This window comes from Theropithecus gelada, chromosome 12 (assembly GCF_003255815.1).
Source record: "Theropithecus gelada isolate Dixy chromosome 12, Tgel_1.0, whole genome shotgun sequence".
Lineage (NCBI taxonomy): Eukaryota > Metazoa > Chordata > Mammalia > Primates > Cercopithecidae > Theropithecus > Theropithecus gelada.
Genome location: NC_037680.1, coordinates 2,337,728 through 2,355,249, shown reverse-complemented (window position 1 = coordinate 2,355,249; position 17,522 = coordinate 2,337,728).

Here is a 17,522-nt window from a genome sequence, read left to right as displayed (position 1 = left end):
ATGGAGAGCCTGGCATCAGCCTGGCCCCGGGCAGACCCGAGTCCACCAGCTGAGCCAGTTCTCGGAGTCTGGAGAACCTGGGTTTTAGTCCCCTCGGTCAAGTCCCTGGGGCTTTGTAGGGCCTGAAGCCAGGCGGGGCCCTGAGGAGGGGAGAGAGGAGGATGGGAGTGGTGCCGGGCAGGCGCCCCCGGCCCAGCCCAAGGAGCTCGGAGCTCAGTGGCAGGAAATGAGGGTTGAGGCAGATGACTTCCAGGAGCTGAGGTTGTGTGACGTGGAGGTCGTCTGCTGCAGGCATGGGTGGGCTGGAAAGGCAGCCAGGGCCTGGGGCTGGCTGACGTGGGGGTGGCTGGGCAGGCCCAGCCTTCAGGCCAGCATCACGTGAGTTCCTAGGTCTTTTAGTTTTTCTTTCTTTTGTTTTTTTTTGAGATAGAGTTTCGCTCTTGTTGCCCAGGCTGGAGTGCAATGGCGTGATCTCGGCTCACTGCAACCTCCGCCTCCCGGGTTCAAGCGATTCTCAGCTTGAGCCTCCTGAGCAGCTGGGATTACAGGCCTGCGCCACCATGCCTGGCTAATTTTTTTTTTTTTTTAGTAGAGATGGGGTTTCTCCATGTTGGTCAGGCTGGTCTCAAACTCCTGACGTCAGGTCGTCTGCCCACCTTGGCCTCCAAAAGGGCTAGGATTACAGGCATGAGCCACTGCGCCCGGCCTTTTGGTCTTCTAGTTTTTCAAGAGAAGTCAGAAACCTCCCTCATTTTATGTGGTATTTACTGAGTTTCAAATGTTGATAAGTAATTAACAAGCAAACAAAAAACTCACTGTAGGGTTAAACAAGACCCTTTGCTGGATGGATGTCCTGAGGGTGTCAGTGTGCACGTCTGGTGCTGGTGGCTTCATGTCCATACATTGTGAAGCCAAATCCTGAACAGCAGGGGCTGTGGGCACCTGGACTGGCACTGCCTCCTGGTGCCCGTCTCCTGGTGCCCATCTCCTGGCACTGCCTCCTGGTGCCCGTCCCCTGGTGCCCATCTCCTGGCACTGCCCCCTGATGCCCATCTCCTGGTGCCCATCTCCTGGCACTGCCCCCGGTGCCCGTCTCCTGGTGCCCATCTCCTGGCACTGCCTCCTGGTGCCCATCTCCTGGTGCCCATCTCCTGGCACTGCCCCCGGTGCCCATCTCCTGGTGCCCATCTCCTGGCACTGCCCCCCTGGTGCCCATCTCCTGGTGCCCATCTCCTGGCACTGCCCCCTGGTGCCCATCTCCTGGTGCCCATCTCCTGGCACTGCCTCCTGGTGCCCATCTCTGTCCCCTGCCACCCTGTGCCGCCTCCCAGTGTGCAGTGCAGCCTGGTCCGCGGAGGCCGTCCGCTAACCACTCCCGGGGACACAGCTGCTCTCCATGCGCTTCCGTGACTGTCCTGCAGGGGTCTGCCACTTCATGTTGCACAAGTAGGTGTGTGAGTGTGTGAATGTGATTGTGTGTGTGTATGAGTGTGGGCGTGAGGTATAGGTGTGAGTGTGGACACCTGCATACGAGAGAGAGCCCGTGCACGGGGCAAATTGGAGTGTGAGGCATGAGCATGAGCGGGTGTGTGTATGATGGAGTGCATGCGTGTGTGCCTGTGTGTGTGAGTGAGCACTGTGTCAAATCTCCTCAGAGTCTGGGGTGGTTTACAAGCCAAGCACCTTGGCTCCAAACCTCAGAGGGCAGGACCCCTGCCTTTCCACTGTGATTCCCTCCGTTCCTCTCCAAAATACTCTCCCCACAACGAAGGGGCCTCAGCCTTTCCCTGTCTCTGGGGTCAGGCTTGGGCCTGGGCTCCCAGTACTTCTGTCTGGACCACTGGTTCCTGGGGCCTGGAGTCACTATGTCAGAAGCTCGACTGCCCTGTGGAGAGACCTGAGATCACCAGGTGGGGATGGGGGCCCACCATCCCCACCCATGTGCCGGGTATGAGAGTGGGCATGTTCTGAACCTCCAGGCCAGCTGTGCTGCAGGCTGAGCCCCACAGAACGACCTCCATTGCCCAATGTCACATCACGCCAAGCAGAAGAATCGCCCAGCTGAGTCCTGATCCAACTCTGACCCCCGGACAGTGAGATATGATCATACGGTGTGTTTTAAGCCACTGCATCTTGGGACGGTTTGTAAAATAGCAGCAGATAAGCAGAATAATCAATTCCTTTAATATTTCCCAAATGGTAATGTGTCATGTTTGGTAAAGGGTTTCTTTCAGACTGCTTCAAATTAGAAAGAACCAAGTCAGCAAACTGTGACAATTAAAAAAAAAAAAAAAAAAAACAGCAGCCTGAATCCCAGTGAGACACAGGCTAGCTCATTCATTTAGATTCAATTCTAATGATGATGACTTATTTTTCCCCTGTTAGCAGCATCACTGGTAACTAAAGTTAGCCTTGGCTCAAAAATCAATGTATTATTTTAGAGCCCAAAGCAGGCAGGGAGTGAGCTGATGACTGACAGCAGGGCTGCAGGGCCTGTGGGCTCCAGGCCTCTCTCTCCTCCGCTGCTGCCTCCCAGGGAGCCGTGTGGAGCTGGTGGCCAGTAGCCCTGAGGATGAGCAGGAGCCCCCAGCAGGCTTTCTACCTTCTTGGCCACGCCTTCCTTGATATGGTGAGGAAGTGTGTCAGCCAGCCGTTGGTGGTGTGGGCTGACTTGTGCTTGTCCCCCGAAACTCCTATACTAAAGTCCTCACCCCCACGAACTCAGAAAGTGACCTTATTTGGACCCAGGGTCCTTACAGAGGTAGTCAAGGTAAAATGAGCCCTAATCCAGCCACTGGAGTCTTTACAAGAGGAGATGAGGACACACACAGGGAGGTGACGCGAAGTCACAGGACATCTGCAAGACACAGGGAGAGGCTGGGGACGGAGCCTTCCCTCACGCCCCTCAGAGGGCACTTTGATTTTGGACTCCTGGCCTCTAGAGCTGACACAACAAAGCTGGGATGTTTAAGCCACCTGGTGGGTGGCACTTTGTTCTGGCAGCCTGAGCTGACCAGGACACTTGGCGTGTTCATGCTGACCACAGCTGCTCGTGTAGGGGCAGCCGTGAGCTTGCCTGGATGCACGCCTGGGTGCTTCTGCCTGGTCGCCCCCCAGAATGGCTCTCCCCATGTTGCAGCGAGGTAGGCTGTGCACGCTTGTCCCAGGCTGGACCCCGCACCTTCCCCAAGAGGGCAGCTTGGGGCCACCTCCACTCTGTCCAGTGACCCTTCACTTCCTTGTGAAATTTCTGTGCTTTGTGGCTTCCTTCCTATGAGGTTGGGGTCCCATCATGGGGACAGCCAAGAATGACACTCCAGCTGGGTCCTTGGTTGCCCCACTTCTGAGTCTCACCGGTGAAAAAGCCCCAAGCTGGAGTAGCCCCATGAATTCAAAATCGAAGCCACTAGTAACTGTCAGCGGCTCCCGGCAAGTTTTGTTCCAAGTCACAGTGGTCCTGCCCTGGCTCAAGGGAGCAAACCCAGAGGCGCCGTGCAGAGGGGACTCCTGGCTGGCCTCGGGACAGTGCAGCGCAGCGAGCAGAGGCTTCAGGGAGGCAGGCCATGGGAGGATGGCCCTGGTGAGCAAGGAGCGGGCCCCACCCAGACGGCCATGGGCACAGAGTCCCTGGGGAACTGCGGAAGTCCTGGTGGAGGAAGAGGGCAGCTGAGGTCAGAAGGGGAGAGGGGAGGCTGGGCAGCGCCCTGCCACATCCCTGGGACCCGATGGCGATGGTCACACAGCAGCTCCAGGAAGCAGATTCTGAGAGGGTATACTGGGCAGGACGACTTTTAGGGAATCATTTTGGCATCAAGCAGGGGTGGGAAGGGGTAAGTTGGGATGCCAAGCAGACCAATTTTAGCCTTGGCTGATGGCCAGGGAGCAGTGGGCAGAGTGGCCCACAGAGGCTTCCCCTGGTGGGTGAAGAAGGCCCTTGGGTGTGGGCTACCTGAGGAGGTGGCCTTGGCTGGCAGCTCTGCAGCTGAGCAGACCCCATGGTGGCCGGCAGCCCTCTCAGCAGCCTGCTGACCACTGGGACTTTACTGCTCTTCAGGACCCCTCAGATGTGCCCCCCCACCAGCCTTCCATGCCCGGTACTCAGGGGCCCCAGGGGAGCCCATCAGATGCTGGCACGTGGGCCCTACCAGTTCTCATCCGGCACCTGCTTCCTTTGCCTTTCCCGTCCCCCTGGGCTCTGGCCAGTTCCAGAGATGCCCACACGGCCACGGCCTCATGAGCTTGTTCAGCTGTGTGGAGCCAGCGCACAGTCATGGGGCCTGTTGTGCCCTGTGGCCTGCCTGGCCCTGCCCTGCCCGTCTGGCCCTGCCCTGCCTGCCTACCCTGAAGCACAGCCCATCTGGCTGGGCAGCCCCTTGGCGGGCAGCGGTGCATGTCCTCAGCCCTTGGTGCTGGCCCTCGGGGCCCACGGCCTCAGCCTGGCACACCTGTCATGATTGTGTCGCTCATCCGAGCGTGGCCACTGCCCAGGCTGCTGTGCCCGTCGTGACTGTGTTGCTCATTCGAGTGTGGCCACTGCCCAGGCTGCTGTGCCTGTCGTGACTGTGTCACTCATCTGAGCATGGCACTGCCCAGGCTGCTGGGCCCATCGTGACTGCGTCGCTCATCTGAGTGTGGCCACTGCCCAGGCTGCTGTGCCTGTCGTGACTGTGTCGCTCATCCGAGTGTGGCCACTGCCCAGGCTGCTGCGCCTGTCGTGACTGTGTCGCTCATCTGAGCATGGCCACTGCCTAGGCGGCTGCTGCTGGGGCTACTCCTGGCTCGGCCAGGCAGGTTCCAGGAAGCAGAGCCTGGGTAGCTGGGAACAGAGGCTGTGGTGCCAAAGGCAGAGGTGGCAGGAGTGGGAGCAGCTTCAGAGGCGCAGAGACGGGGAGAGGCCACCGAGGAGCACCACCTCCTAGGGCTGGACCACGGGCCGGGCCACGCGTTGACCTGTCTCCAAGCAGCTCCTGTCTCGCTGCCCCTGCGCCCTGGGGTGTGGTTCAGGAAAGGCCACCTGTGCCTCTCAGCATGGGCAGGGCCAGCCAGGCCTGCAGTGGTGGCAGCTCCATCCCAGTCAGAGGCCTGGTGAGTCCCAGGGGACGCCACTGCCCTCTTGGTCAGTTTAGCCATCACAGGGTGGCACCGGGGGCCCCTCCAGCCAGGCCCTCAGCCCCTCTCATTATCTTCCCAGTGCCCTTCCTGCTGTCTGTGGTCTTTGCTGTTTTTCTGTCTCTTGAATTTCCCTGACATCCCCTGCTCCTCTGTGCTCCGGGTTCACAGTCTGGAGGGGCCTTCTGTGGCTGGGCGCTGCTGGTGGGCACTGGTGAGGGGTGTGTGGACACAGCCTGGCTGAGGCCTAGGCAGGGAGCTGCTAGATTTGGCCTTGAGCCCTCTCTTGAGTGTTCCCCTTCCCGCTCCCCAATCCTTATCTCGGTTTTCCCCAACCCAGTAACCAACTCAGGAGCAGTCCATTTCATGGACAAAGTGACCATCTCACACAGAGGGCGAGAGTCCCCAACCTCCCAGGAGCACAGAGCGGGAGCTGAGGCTGAGGCTGGGGGTGGGGAAAGCACCTCCTGAGGGCAGTTTGCTCTAAGGAGCAAGAAGGAACTGGAGGGGGGATTCCTGGGTCTCATCTGGAAAAGGCAGAAAAGGCAGCAGGCCAAGGTGAGGAGGGGCTTTGAGGGGAAGGCCCCGGTGAGAATCTGCTCTGGGGTGCCCTTGAACCTGCAAATCATGGTTCCTCCCCAGAGAGGACCTGAGGCTTTATTTATGTGGCCCCAAATTGGCCACTACTTAAGGTCCATTTTAGGGGAATCGCTGTCTAAATTATGGAGTGACTGGAATGAATGCCCCTCAGCCATTCAAAGATTCACTAAACATATGAATCCACATAATAAAATGCTCATCCTAGAAGCTTAAGTACAAAGAGCAGGCTACAAAATGGGGCCCTTCTTGCAATTTTGCTTTGTAAACACACAGAAGTTATGCAGAGAAACAAGTCTGGAGGAAGCACTAGACCAATGTGGGAACAGTGAGTTTACGAGTTATTTACGTTTTTCCTTTCCTTCCAGTGAGTTTGTGCATTGCTTACTTTCTCTTTTCTTTTGGTCCTTGGGAACCAGTGTGTGATGTGGGCAGCTGATTAGAATGAAGGCGAGGCAGCCAGGGAAAGGTTTACTGAACCTATGAATTAATACAAAAAACAGGCTACAAAAGCATGCCCTGTCCTTGGAATTTTGCTTTGTAAAAAGCAGAAGTTATCCTAGTGGGGTAGGTGGGCCCTGGGGGTGCAGAGGAAGAGGCTCAGGAGTTAGACCTGGGGGCGAACCCAAGTCAGGAGGAGGATTCTTTTCAGAGGACTTTCTCCGTTTCTGGTGTGTTGTCGGGCAGGGGCTCCCCACACCCCTGCTCTGGTTCCCTTAGAGAAGCAGTGCAGGAAAAAGTGCAGTAGCTGCCGGCCGGACCGGGGCCCTCGCCTCTCTCCTGAGGTGGCCTGGCTGGGTCTAGGCCCTACTGGGCGATTTGCCAGCAAGGGCGAGTCAAGGGTCTTGTGGCCCCTGTGTCCTCTCATGTGTAGTCGGAGTAGTAACCTGCTGACTTAGCTGGCACCCTCCTGTTACCCGAAAGGGGTCCCAATCCAGACCCCAACAGAAGGTTCTTGACTCTTGCCCAAGAAGGAATTTGGGGTGAAGTGAAAGCAAGTTTATGAAGTAAGCAAAGGAATAAAGAACGGCTACTTCATAGGCAGGGCAGCCCTGAGGGCTGCTGCTTGTCCATGTTTATGGTTATTCCTTGATGATATGCTAAACAAGCGGTGGATTATTCACGCCTCGCCTTTTTAAACCGTACAGGGTAACCTCCTGGCAGTGCCATGGCATCTGTAGACTGTCATGGCGCTGGTGGGAGTGCAGCAGTGAGGATGACCAGAGTCGCTCTGGTCACCATCTTGATTTTGGTGGGTTTTGGCCGGCTTCTTTACTGCCAGCTGTTTTATCAGCAAGGTCTTTACGACCTGGATTTTGTGCTGACCTCCTGTCTCATCCTGTGACTTAGAACGCCTGAGAATGACTTGGAATGCAGCCCAGTAGATCTCGACCTCATTTTACCCAGCCCTCCAGTTCACACGCCTCTGACACTCCTGCCGGGGGCGCGACGTCTTGCCTGCCTGGCGTGCGGCAGCTCCGCGTGGGGCTTCGTCCCACGTCTGGTGCTGGAGAGTTCAGGGAAATACAGGACGGCAGAGGGGGAGTGGGTGCAGGGTGGGCTCCCAATGCCTCATCCAGTGGCCATCTGGGGACAGGGTACAGGGTTGGATGCCGCTGGTGCCTGACTCTAGTTCATGAGATGAGCGAGGAATGACTGAACACTCTCTGGGAGCTTTGGGCAGACATTTGCTTTTGGCTGAGGCTGGCACCCCAGGGTGGCCACCCTAACTCCCCAGCGTCTACCCTCCTGTGCCTGTGCAGCCCCCGTGCTTCTGCAGTTAGGACCTCTCTAGGCTGTTCCTGGGGCGCTGGGGGGTTCTCCTCCTGGCAGGCCCTGGTGTGAGCATGAAGCTGCATGACCATCAGTGACTCGCCAGTTCTCTTCCTTGCCTCCCCTCCTCTCACCCTTCCCTCTCCACATGACTGCGTTTTTGGGATGCCCAGTGCTCCCTAGGACAGTCCGTTTCCTGCTCTGTCTTCCCACGAAGCTGCCCCATGCACGGTGCTCGCGTGAGGACACTCGGATGCGGGGATCACTCTGTGTCCTCAGATGAGCGCTGGATTTGTGCAGCGGGGACCGGCCCCTCTGCCTGGCAGTGACACCATCTGCTGCCAGTCCCTCAGGCCTGCAGAGCTCCCGCAGAGAGCCCGTCTGGCTTGGGCCTCCTCCTCTTCTCTGCCAGCGCTCAGAGGGAGGTGGTGCAAGGGCCAGGTGGCACCCACCTGCTCCCCTCCTCTCTCACCACCAGGCAGCCCCCCACCAAGCCCCCGCTGTGGGAAGCTTGAGGGTGGCTGATTTGGCTGGGGGCGGGTGGTGGTCACCGGGCTGTGTGCTGCTGATATTCCCAGGTCTCCGCTTTTGGGGATGTGGAAGAAGACCCATCCTGGTTTCCCAGTGGTTGGATGGGGCAAAGTAAATGGTTCTGGCTTCGATGGTAGCAGAAGTGATGAGTTGAGAGTGGCCTCTAGGCTGGGCACTTAATTTCTAATGTGAGTCTTCTCAAAATTCTTTCTGCCTCTTCTACTAAGCAGCCAAATTCCAGAGGAAAGACCCCAAACTCTAGCCTTGGCGTGAGGGAACATGTAGGGGAGCCCTGCCCTTCCTGTGGGATTCAGTGTGAGTAATACTGCACCTCTGATTGCTTTTCTACTTTTATTTTTTACAAAAGCCTGCAGCACCCTGTATGCCCAGGTGGTCTCCCATCCAAGTGCTAATCAGGCATGACCCTGTTTAGCTTCCGAGATCACATGAGATCGGGCATGTTCAGGATGGTATGGCGTAGACTGTATCTCTGATTGAGTCACTACAATGAGGTTGCTGACTGTTTCAGGGCAGGAAAGCTGATGCCAACTGACACAGGCCCTGTGGAAACTGCCTCTTGTTCAGAAAGAAGGAGCTGTTCCTGGCTAGAGGAACCCTGGTGATCCATGTGGTGCAACCCTTTACAGAAGGGGAAACTGAGGCCCAGAGCGGGAAGGATGGAGTCTCAGGTCACAGAGCCAGTTGGCTGGTGCCACAGCTGGGAGGCAGATTGCTTGCCTTGCTGGTATCTTCCTTGTTGAGTCACAATTGCTTCCAGAGACCGGATTTGTGGAAATGCTTCTAAAGCAGAACAGAAAAACATGGGGTGAGGGAGAGTTAATAAAGAGAATTTTTATTGAACACTCATTTTCAATCTTAGCCTGAGGCCAAGAAGACCATCCTGCTGCTATCATTGAGGCTGCAGGCTTCCCGGCAGGGGCGTAGCTGGGTTGCCCCTGGACGCCTTTGAACAAAGTTAATGCAGCCTTCTCTGAAGAGCACACTGAGGTCCCTGGGAGACCAGCCAGAGGAAGAAACGGGCTGGTGCTGGCTAGGCCCTTTCTGGACGGGCTCACATTGCCACGTGTAGGTTGTATTAGCCCTTGTCTTGTTCTTTTTTCTTTTCTTTCTTTCTTTTTTTTTTTTTTTTGAGACGGAGTCTCATTCTGAGCCCAGGCTGGAGTGTAGTGGTGTGATCTCGGCCCACTGCAACCTCCACCTCCTGGGTTCAAGCAATTCTCCTGCCTCAGTCTCCCGAGTAGCTGGGATTACAGGTGTGTGCCACCACACCCGGCTAATTTTTGTATTTTTAGTAGAGATGAGGTTTCACCATGTTGGCCAGGCTGGTCTCGAACTCCTGACCTCAAGTGATCCACCCTCCTCGGCCTCCCAGAGTGCTCAGGGATTACTGTCGTGAGCTACCGCGCCTGGCCAGCCTTGTCTTGTTCTAAAGGCGAGTGCATGGAGGTTTGCAAACATTGACCTGTCCAGGATCACACAGCTGGTAGGTGATAGAGCTGAGTTTGAACGTGGGTGGTGTGGCCCTAGGACTGGTTCCTGGACAGTCAGCTGCAGCCCGGCTCAGCATCCAGATTTTGCCACCTTTGAGCTGTGTGTCCGTGGGTGTTGCTTCGCCTCTGAGGTGTTTCCTTGCCCCTCAGGTGGATTCTAGGGCAGATCCTAAGCCTGTCATCTTGGTGTTCCCATGAGTTTTGCAGACAACGTGTGTGAATGCTGGTTGGGGTCAATGCAAGGCAGGCAAGGCTCATGCCTGTAGAGTCCTGGGAGTTCCTCCAGCACAGACCCTCCTGGGAGATCCGCTTCTTCCACCCTCGGACCTGCACCCAGCAGCTTCCCCGGAAGAGAAGCCCAATTTCCCTGAGGCTTTGGCGGCCGTTCCCAGAAAGGGCTGGCCCCTTCTGGGAAGGAAGGAGGAGAGAGGGTGGCGGCAGGGAGCAGCTGGTGGCTGAGCAGAGAGGTCAAGGGAGGGGAGCGGACGCTGCCGGGAAGCGCATATTGATTTCCTCGTTTTAAAAATGGACTCAAGTGGAATCATTCATAATGTGCCCTCCCGCCGCTGACAATACCCATTCCCATCACTGTCAGGGAAATGGATTTGCAGCACTCTCGGAAAAAGCCAACACGTTGCCGGAGACGAGCAGAGGCGGCTTGGTTCCATCCCCAGACGCTTTCTGGTGGCTTTCTGGAGACAGAGGGCGGCAGGATGAGCTGTCTGCGGCTGTTCCCCGGACAACATCTGCAGTGAGCCTTGCAGGCTTGACAAGCAGCCACCCCATCGTGGGCTGGGTGATGAGAGGGGAAGCCCAGAGGGACCTGACAGAGCCCTCGGGTCAGGGAGGCCGCCTGGGGAAGCCAGTACCTGAGATGAGTCTCAGGAGTGGCCATGTAGAACCTTCTAGGTGGAGGGACACCCTGCCCGGCCCCTGGCCAAGAGGCTCCCTGCAGGAAACCAGTGGGAGCCCAGTGTGGCTGGGACTCTCAGGGTGAAGCCAGGAGATGGGGAGGCTGAAGAGAGGGATAGGAGCACTTGGGGTCCCGGCGTCTTTCCCTGCTACCACCCTTCAGGGGCCGTCAGTCCAGGTGTGGGGAGGCACCTTTGGGTGGGGTATGGCCCCTGCTGCTCACCCACAGTGCCCACCCTAGGCCTGGAGCTGGCAAAGGGACACTGACCAGAGGCCACTGTTCTGCTTCCCTTGGGCTTGGCTGAGCCTGCCTGGCAGCAGTGGACACATTCCGAGCCATGGTCCCTGTGAGTGGTGCTGCCTGCTCTGAAGAGAGCCCAGGCCAGTCCCCTGCCCAGGCAGACCATCTCCCCTGTCAGCAGGGCTCAGGAGGCCACCGCACCCAGGTGCATCTCAGTGTTCATTCATCCACTCATTCATTCCTCGGGAGGAACATCAACACCTGGGCCTGGGCAAGGCAATGGGGAGTGAGCCCGACAGCGTTACGGCGGGGGCAGGTTGGGGGGCAGGACTCACAGCATTATGGCAGGGGCAGGTGGGGGGCGGGACTCACAGCATTATGGTGGGGGAAGGAAGGGAGTGGGACTCACAGCATTATGGTGGGGGAAGGAAGGGAGCGGGACTCACAGCATTATGGTGGGGGAAGGAAGGGAGCGGGACTCACAGCATTATGGTAGGGGAAGGAAGGGAGCGGGACCCACAGCATTATGTGGGGGCAGGTGGGGGGTGGAACCTACTGCGTTTTGGTGGGGGCAGGTCAGGGGGTGGGACCCACAGCATTATGGTGGGGGCAGGTGGGGGGCGGGACCCACAGCGTTATGGTGGGGGCAGGTGGGGGGCGGGACCTACTCCGTTTTGGTGGGGGCAGGTGGATACACACAGGCTTTGAAGCCAGGTGGACTGGGATCAAATCACACACTGTAGGTGACCTTTAGAAAGCCACTGAAGATCTCTGGGCCTCAGATTCCTCAACAGCAAAACAGGGCTAACCCTCGTCGGATGACTGTGGGGCTCCAGGGACATGGTGGCTATGAAGGACCTGGCAGGTACTAGGCCCCCACCAGGGCCCCAGGAGCTCAGCCCAGGTGCTCTTCGTTTACCTGGACACTTCAGGCAGGCTGTGCCACAGGGCCTTGGCACACGCTACCGCCTCCCTGTCATTCCAGCACTGCCCCCTGCCCTGCCGCATCCTCTTGCCACAGTGCTCAGTGATGTCCCATGGAGATGGCTGTCTTTTCTTTCCCTCGCTAGAATGTGAACCTCTCTAGGGCTGGGGTTTTGGTTTGTTTTGTTCCCCCAGTCTCCTCCATGCCCAGAACAGTGCCTAGTCCTTGGCAAGGGTGAGGGGTGCTGCTCAGTGGCTAGAGTGCCTGAGAGCAAGGCCTTGGCCATTTCTGCTCACTAACCCTGAGCCACGGGAGACGGGTCTGGGCTGGGGGCCTTAGTGGAAGGGGGCTGTCAGTCCTTCTGAACCTCTCCAAGGCGGGAAGAGAGAGAGCTGGTTCGACCCCTGCAGGGAGTGCGGGTGGCAGGGTCAGGCCCCGGGTGAATGAGGCTGCCTATGAGAAGCTCCTGGTCTGGAGGGGCCCAGCCATGAGAAGAGTTGACAGCCGCCCAGGATGATGTCAGAACCAGACCCAGGCAGCGACTTCCCGGGTCAGGGTGCCCCTTGTCAACCTCAGAGCTTGGCGGTAGCCCAGGGGCCCGATGGGGAGGCACCCCCAACCTTCCCCGGCCACATGGGTGAGTATTCATGGGCCTGGCTGTGTAGGTCAGTGAGACCCAGGCTCCTTAGGAGCTGTGTGCTGGCATGTTGTCTTGGTCCTCAAGAGCTGTTTCCGCCTGGTCATCACAGGCACACGCAGATGGCAGAGGACGTGTAAAACCCCGAGGGGCTGGGGATGTTGCCTGGGCTGAGCAGCTGAGGGATGCAGCAAGTGACTGAGTCAGGGTGTCCACGCCAGCACACACAAGCACGGGCCTGGGGTTTACCGAGGGACGGAGTCCTCTGTCAGCGATGGACACGAATCTTTCTGGGATAGGGGCCCGAGCTGGATCTGAGTCCTGTCCGGCTGGTGCCCTCTGACTGTGCGTGGTGACTGGCTCACTGAGCCTCAGTTTCTTCACCTGTAAAGCAGGCGTGGTAACAGCACCGCCTCGGGGGCTGTCTTGGGGTAGAGTGCACACTGAGCACTGCTTGTTCTCGCAGTTACCATGGGGATTCGAATTCCCTCCATGGCATGAACCTCAGGTGCTGGAGGGACCTTTCCCGAGATCTTTTTGGACGGTGGAGCCTCTGCCAGGAGACTGTAACCAAGAAAGGAGGGCGGCGGGCCCAAGGCACAGTCAGCCCTTTCCAGTTGCATGTGTGGAGGTGCAGTGGATGGTGGCCTTGCTGGGGAGAGAAGCCTCTGGGAGTGGGCCTGGGCCCCCGTGCTCCTAGCCTGACCCTCCTGGTCTGAACTGAGCCATCCCAGGGAAGGCTGTCTATAGAGGGCAGACTTAGTGGGACTGTGGCCCTGTCTTCCCAGAGCTGGTGGGGAAGTACTGCACCTCCGAAGACGCGCGTGTGTCTGACTCCCAGCCCTGCCCTTCAGGGGCCCAGGCCTCTGGCATCAGGCTTACTTCAGGCTCCTGGCCAAGGCTGTAGCAGCTCCCAACAGGACGGTGACATCTGTCTCTGGGATCAGAAAGTCGTGGCTGAGGCTCACTCCATCCTGGACAGGAAGGGAGCAGGCAGACGAGGCTGGGTCCCTGTTCCTAAGGCCTCTGCAGAGGCAGGGCCACTCAGGGTGGACATGGCTGCCCAGAAGGGTGGCCTGGGCTGGGCTAGCCTGGGAGGGTGAGGGCAAGGAACGGGTGAAGAAGACTGGGAGATGCACCTAGCTTTGATGCCTCTGCGTCATGGGCCTCCTTGATGCCTCTGTGCCACGAGGCTGCTGTATGCTTTCGCTGGACGGTGTGTTGGACGGCCAATGGCAGGCAGACAACTTTCTTGCCTCGGCTCTGAGACCGGGCATCTCCTCAGCACAGACAGTCCCACTCCTTCCGGGGTCACCATTGGAGGAGTGGCTGCCTCTTTCCGAGTTATCACAACAATCCCAGGTCACCCCCAGTGTCACCCCGTTTTACAGAAGAGCCAGCTAGGGAGCTGTGGAAGCTGCTCATGAGTGCTGGGTGAGGGCCAGACCCTGGCTCTTTCTGCAGTAAGAGCCCCACCCCCCTGGGCCTGGGGCAGCGGCTGTGTTTTCAGGAAGGTTGCACAGAATTTGGATCTCTGCCCCACTTCTGCCCCTGACTTAGGCATCTTCCAGAACCCCCTCATCCCTGCTTTATCTAAAGACATGAGTGCTGCAGAGAGCCAGCCACAGGCTCCAGGGAGCCATTTCTAATGGGAAAACATGCCCATTTGCCTAAATGAATCAAATCCATTTCTCTCCCATACATATTTCATGGGCTTCCTCTCTGTGTAATTTAATTATCACTGTTGTTAGTGTTAATGCCCTGGTTGGTGCAGCTCTGCTCCCCAGACCCTCTGAGCCTGATGCTGCAGCAGGGCTCAAGGAGGAGCCGGAAGAATTGAACAATCGCTATGGCAACAGGATGCCATAATATTTCCTGATGATCTATTGCTTTAATCTTGAGGGCTCTGAGTGTATTGCCAGCATTAATAAATAAATCTAAATAACACCCTGGTGAGATTGATATTATTCTATCCATTTTACTGATGGATAAACAGCAGCTCACGGGGGTTAAGTGCCTCGCCTGGGGGATGGGTAAGAAGGACAGTGCTGGAGACTTGTGCGAGGGCCACGCCGGTTTCTGGGGGCTCCAGCGTCCCTGCTGGAGGGGCTGGGTCAGGTGGCCCAGAAGCCTTCTGTGAGCCAGTGGCACCATGATGTTGGAAAGTGCTGTGGACATATTTACTGTTTGTGACCCTGTGACTGGGTTGGGACCAGCCCAACTTCTGGTAGTGGCAGCAGGTAGGGCCCTCTGGCCTTAACAGGGCTCCCATTTCCTAAGGCCAGAATGTCACCCTGAGATGTTCTGTGTTTTGGTTTCTGTGTGTTCAGCAATACATTTTCTTGGAAGAAATAGCTTTTGATCCAGTCCCAGCCTCACCTGTTGTGAGAGTAACTAGGATGAGTCTCGAGGCTGGGTTTCAGAAGTGGAGGGCAGGAGGGGTAAGGAGGCAGGTGCCTTCTGTGCCCGGCGTTTAGGTGGGTGAGCTCCTGCCCACTTTCCCAGCTGCATGCAGATACGTGTTCTCATTTTTATTTTTCCAGCTAAGGGCTTGAACCTCCCCAACCTTATTTGGGAGGATTTCCAGCCCCTCTCCCTCCAGGTGAGGCCTCCCCGCCCTCTGCCTGTCCTGGTCTTACTCCACTTAAGAACTTAGTCCCCTTTCTTCTGTGGCTGTCTGGCCCCACCACATAGTGTCACCGCTGAGCACGGGTCCTGTGTAGCCTGATGGTGGCTTGTCCAGCCTGTTCCCCTCACTTCCTGCACACTGTCTCTCACCTGCCCAGTGGCCAGTCCTAGCACAGTCACTTGTGCACTGCTGCTGCGTTTTCTCTTCTCTCCCTGCAGGACAGCTCCCCCACTCCATCTGCACTCAGGCCAAAGCAGCTGCCCGGTGGCTTCAGCCTCACCCCACTCAGCCTCCCACAGATCCTCAGTCCGTCAGCCTCCATTACATACCAGCCTCCATTACCCACCAGGCTCCATTACCCACCAGCCTCCATTACCTACCAGACTCCATGACCTACCAGCCTCCATTACCCTTAGCCTCCATTATTAACCAGTCTCCATTACTCACACACCTCTATTAACCACCAGCCTCCATTACATACCAGCCTCCATGACCCACCAGCCTCCATGACCTACCAGCCTCCATGACCTACCAGCCTCCATTACTCACCAGCCTCCATTACTCACAAACCTCTATGACCCACCAGCCTCCATTACCCATCAGCCTCCATGACCCACCAGCTTCCATTACCCATCAGCCTCTATTACCCAGCAGCCTCCATGACCTACCAGCCTCCATTACCCATCAGCCTCCATGACCTACCAGCTTCCATTACCCATCAGCCTCTATTATCCAGCAGCCTCCATGACCTACCAGCCTCCATTACCCATCAGCCTCAATTACCTACCAGCCTCCATGACCTACCAGCCTCCATTACCCACCAGTCTCCATTACCCTCCAGCTTCTATTATCCACCAGCCTCTATTACATATGAGCCTTTATTACCCACCAGCCTCCATTACCCACCAGTCTCTTTCTTCCTTAAAGCTGATGGCTCTTGTGGGGGGTCCTTGGTGTCCTTTTCATCCTGTGATCTTTACTTTTCTGTCCAAAGGGTCCTAATAATGTGGGATAAAAAGCCCGCAGCTTGGCCTCTGGGTCCCTTTCTTTATGGCATCGCCTGTGCTCCTGCTCAAGTTTACCTGCCCCTTACCCCGGGGCCAGTTATGTCCACCAAGGAGCCTTGGTAACAGCATCAGACCAAAGTGCCCCTCAGGGCAGTGAGGCCATATAATTTTTGCCTGAGCTCGCCTTAGCTGGTTTCCAGTCTCCTGCAGTGCCAGGGTGCTAGCTGATGACTTCTCTAGCTGGCATGGGTAGCTCAGCCTCTCCATTCCTCCCCCACAGTTCTGTGAGCTCCTGGATCTCTCTGGCCATGGCTGGTGCCAAGCACTGTGCCTGTTGAGCAGACATGCTTTGGGGAGTGTCCCCATTCCACACGGCCTTTCTCTACACTCCCTTCTCTGACGTGGCTGGCTGGACCAGGTGTGGGCATCTGACCCCAGCGGTCCCCTCAGGTTCTCTCTCCCAGCCATTTGGAATTGGGCATCTGTGGTGTTGTGGCATCATAAGAAATACATATGTGGTCTTAGTCCCTGGTTCCTGACACAGAGCTTCTAATACCGTTGGCGTTCTCTGAGTGATGGGGGTGAGAGGAGCACCTTCTGTTATCACAGGATGACCCTTTCAACCCCACCTGAATTTATGCCAGTGAGGTGACTCTTGGAGGACGGGGCTGGACCAGCTGTGTGATTAGAGGGTTGGAACTTTCAGCCTATCCCCCACCTGCTGGCAGGGAAGAGGGGCAGGGGATCAAGTTCAGTCTCGTGGCCAGTGATTTAATCAATCGCAACTATGTAATGGAGCCTCTGTGAAACCCCAACATGACGGGATTTGGAGAGCTTCTGGGTTCATGAAAGGCCCCCCGTAGCTCCTACTGGCTGTCCCTGAGTTCTATCCTTTGTAATAAATTGGTAGGTAAACCGTATAATAAACAGTAAACCATTTTTTCCTGAATTCTGTGAGCTGTTCCAGTAAATTATTGAACATGAGGAGGGAGTTGAAGAAACCTTTGATTTATTTCTGGTTGGTCAGAAGCACAGGTGACAACCTGGGGCTTGCAACTGTCCTCTGAAGTCTGGGGAAGTCGTATGGCCCTACGCCTGTGGGGTCTGTGCTAACTCTGGGCAATTAGTGCCAGAATTGAGTTAAATTATAGGATACCCAGTTGGTGTCCACAGAGAATTGGAAAATTGGTTGATGTGGAAAAAACCTCCACACACTTGCTATCAGCATTGTTGTGTGTATAGAGAAAACCCGTTTGTTTTTCTTTTAGCCTCAGACAACCGCAGTCGTACCTGAACCAAGAGAATATGTAGGGCAGGTGGGCTGGGGCAGCCCCCTTTGGCTCCTATGCCTGTAAGAAGAGGAGGATGACGGTATTTAGCAGGAGGAAGGGAAGGAAAGAGAGAGGAAGAGGGAGAGAGATAGAGAGAGAAGGAAAGGGTAGGGTGTGGAGGAGAGAAGAGGGGAGGAGAAGAGGAGGGAAGACAAGAAAGTGGAGGGCAGGAAGAAGTAGGAGAGACCAGGTGGCCCCTGCAAGAGAGAGGAAGGAACCCTGGTAGCTGATGCCTTCTCTGCTCTGTTCTGCGTCCCCAGTCATTAGCCCTGCCTAGTCTCTGGGAAGTCCTTATAATAGTCTGCTTTGATACTGGGCA